Below are 4,283 nucleotides of genomic sequence, written 5' to 3'. Positions count from 1 at the left end.
AATCACTGCAGATGGTCACTGGAGCCATGAAATTAAAATATGCTTGCTCTTTGGAAGAAAAGCTATGACCAACCTAGACAGCATATTGAAAAGCAGAGACATTACTTTTCCAGTAAAGGTCCATCTAGTCGAAGCTATGGAGAAGCCTGTTGAGAGTCCTTTGGACTGCAAGAAGATGAAACCACTCAATCCTAAAGGAAATCAGCCCTGTATATTCTGAAGCTCCAATATTTTGGCCACCTGATGGGAAGAGCTGATTCACTGGTAAAGACCCTGATGCTGGGAAAGTTTGAAGGAAGGAGGAGAAGGGGATGACAGAGGATGAGATGGTTGGATGGAATCACTGACTCACTGGATGTGAATTTGAGCAAGCTCTGGGAGTTGACTTGAGTGATAGACAGGAAAGCCTTGTCTGCTGCAGTCCATGGGATTGCAAAGAGTCAGACATGACTGGACAACTGAAGTGAACTGAACTGAACTGATGGTTTTTCCAGTAGTCACGTACAGAAGTGAGAGTTGGACCACACAGAAGGCTGAGTTCCGAAGAACAAATGTCTTCTAGTGATGGTAGACATGACCCTTGAGAGTCCCTTGTACTGCAAGGAGATTCAATCCTAAAGGAAATATACTCTGCATATTAATTGAAAGGACTGATGCTGAAGCTGAACTTCCAGTACTTTGGCCCTCTGATGTGATGAGCTATCTCATTGGAAAATTCTCTGATGCTGGGAATGACTGAAGGCAGGAGGAGAAGGGGGTGACAGAGGATGAAATGGCTAGATAGCATCACCATCTCACTGGACATGAACCTAAACAAACTCCGGGAGATAGTGTGGGACAGGGAAGCCTAGTGTGCTTCAGTCCATGGGTCATAAAGAGTTGGACACAACTGAGGGATTGAACAATAACAAAGATCTTCTATTATTAAGATAATTGTTAATAATAGTATGGGCTTCCCTGATGGCTCAGCAATAACAGAATCTGCCTGCAATGGAGCAGACAAGAATCCATGGGTTCAGTCGCTGGGTCAGGGAAGATACCCTGGAGAAGGAAATGGCAACCCATCCCAGTATTCTTGCTTGGGAAATCCCACAGACAGAGGGAGCCTGGTGGGCTATAATCCATACAGTCCTAAGAGTCAGATATGACTTAGTGACTAAACTACCATCCCCACCTTAATAATAGAAGATAGAGGCTTTTGAACATTTGGAAGCATTGTGTTTTCAGTATTTCTCTCTAACTCTTCCTCTGTTCTTCTTTCGCTTTCTTCCTCTTTCCCTTTATTACCGATTTTAATTTTTTGTGGGGTGCCAATGGCATGGTACCAAAGGTAGGTCAGTCCTCTTGTAGAAGAAGCAGCTATGTGAGTGACTGAAGATTTGGGCTGTAGTTTTTCACCTCTGCCTGTAATCAGAAGAGGATACTTAACTGTATGACTTGAGTCCTATGTTTTCCCTCTTCCTTTGTGATACAAGAGCACCAGATTATATCAGTTTTGGGAAGGATTGTGAGAATGGAGTGAAATGTATAGATCCTTCACACAGGAAAAAAAAAAAAAGCATAATCACAAATTTATGATTATTTTGTATGTAGTCTCAGGTGTGTAAGAACTTCTAGACCATAAGGCAGCCAGATTTAAGTCTATGACTTTGGATGCTACAAAAAGGAGCAGAGGGGCCCAGGTAGGGAAAGAGATGTTTGTTCACATCCTCAGGTGGTTAGTGAAAATCTGCTTTCTTATACTAATAGGTAGCACAAAAAGCTGGCTTCCATAAACCATAAAAGCTGCCCACAGTCGTGCTAGTGTGCTGGAAGAACAGAGACCCAACTCACATTGATTTATAGATCTTGTTGTGTCTCTGCTTAGTCAAGTGTGAATCTGTACTTCTTCCTGAAATACTACAATAGATGTCTCTGACTGTATTTAGTAGTCATTCCTGGAGCATGCAGGGATTAGTTTCGATCGATAGGGACGATGCTCTTTTCTTGGCCATCGTAAGCGTCTGTGGCATTTGGAGCATTGCTATCTAAAAGCAAGTTCTTAGGAGGTCTTCTTTTCACCTTTGCTTAATTAAGCATGCTCAACACCAGAATCCAAAGTCTGATCATCTTATACACCAGTATCTCAAATCTCATCGTAAGCATTGAACTTTATCTTTGCATTTAGAATTCACTAAATGATAAAAAGTTCTTAATCTTTAGAACACAATTATGGGACAATATAGGAGATTAATACCTGACAACAAATTCATGTTTTTAGCTTTTTTTTCCAACCAGATATATGAGAAAATTAGCTCTTTTACCATAAATTTTTTAAATTAACTTACCCTCAGTCAAAAGCTGATGTAAATCACATATTTAAAACAACATTTATGGCTATTTTGCATAACTGGATACCATAGCAGAAGTGACAAATACATGATGGATTTTGACAAACAATTATATTCTCTTGCATAGGATGGTGATGTACTTTTTTTTTTTTTAATGATAAATAGCTGTTTCAAGTAAGGGCAGCAGTAGCTTCCAAGTAACCAAGTAAAATCGTAAAATCTAAGGTGCTAGTTTATGGAAAGAACAATGGGAACATAATTTTTCAAATTCCAGGAAATTATGTTTTTGAAAGATTGATAATTGTGACTGAATAAATGAAAGTATGGATATTTGGGATAACTGGATACTAGTTTATGAAATGTTCATGAAGTTAAGGTTAGTTTTACGGTGTTATGGGTTACAGGGGCACTTTTAATTCCAACAAAGTTTTTTGAAAGGGCATTTTACTAGTTCACAGGAGTACTGGAAAAGAGGCAATGGATAACAGAGAAAATTATTTTCTCATTAGCAAAGTAGTGATAATAACAGTCCAGGCAAAAATTAAAACAAAATACAAACACTGAGGCAATTTTTTTCTTGGAAGAGGTACCTTAAGGGAAGATAGATGTATTCATATTTAGTCCTATTGAAACTGTTATTCACAGAGAAATGTGAAGCCTGGATGCCCTGTCCTCAGGAAAAGCAGCTCCTTTCTCTCAGTCACAGAACTGTGCCCACAGCCTCCTCATTCATGCCACATCTTTCTGTTACCAAGTAAATGCAGCATCATTTCAGAGGGAACGGATGTTAATAAAATTAGTCGGTCACACATTGGAGCATTTATTGAGATCCTCTGGTTGTACATTTCCAGATCACAGTTGAGAAAGAAAACAACCTGTAGACCAATGAGAAAGTGCATCAAAAGCTGCAAGGGCAGCACATTTTTTCTAATATCATCTCTTCTGGGAAACATTACCCTCCTGTGCGCTTCCAGACCATTGATTCCATTCTGAACCCATAAAAAAGACATTATAAATCAAGGAAGGAGGTGCTGGTAGAATACTATGAATGGTTTATAAGTTATTTTGTGAACAAAATTGAGACCATTAGGGCTGCTGAGCAGCTTTCTACCTCTAATCATTTTTTCCATTAACTAAGTTTTTTGCCCACTCTAGAGAGAGCGGCATGATTTTTATAGTAGTATCGTATAGTAGAATTCTAAAGCATCAAACAGGCAGTGCTTACCAATCGCTACCCACTTCATATATCTTGTACAATTGTCAATACCTAATGTGAATACCCTTTCCTTCTGACATTCTCCAGGATATAAACTACTGGTTAGATCTCTCTAATATAATAAAGTGATATAATGAAAGTGATACAAGATTAAAAAATAGTAGACATTGGTTCCAATCTTAATTCTGCTTCCAGATATTTATATAGCCTTAGGAAAAACTACTTAATGAAACTGAGCCTCAGTTTCCTTCAAGTATAAAGGTAAAGAGGAAGCCCTGTGTATCACACAGGTTTCTAAACAGAAAATAAAAAAATGAGAATGCATATATGGAATGCAAAATTGGAAAACACTTTTGACTAGAAAAGCAACATATAGTAATCATCATTTATTATTTTATCACTTTCATTATCATTTCTGTAGTGTTCTAAATTTCTATTGTCTTATTCCAACGAATTCCATGCATATAATCAGATCATGATCATATATCTAGTTTGTAATGGACACCGATTGTTTCTGTAGTCTAGCAGTCAGCCATCCTCTTCTGAGCAATAGTTCTGTAATTTCTGTCTAGGACCGTGTGTTTCCTCCCATGTGTCCATAACAGTTCATGTGTTTTCAAAAGTCTTGACTTTACATCAGAGAGATGATATGAATTACATATAAGCCTATCAGTGGTGCATTTATTTGGCTTCAATAAACTTTTCAAGAACTGGCATACAATAACACTTTAACTGGA

This window comes from Cervus canadensis, chromosome 23 (genome assembly GCF_019320065.1).
Source record: "Cervus canadensis isolate Bull #8, Minnesota chromosome 23, ASM1932006v1, whole genome shotgun sequence".
Classification (NCBI taxonomy): Eukaryota; Metazoa; Chordata; class Mammalia; order Artiodactyla; family Cervidae; genus Cervus; species Cervus canadensis.
Note: the sequence above shows the minus strand (reverse complement) of the source record.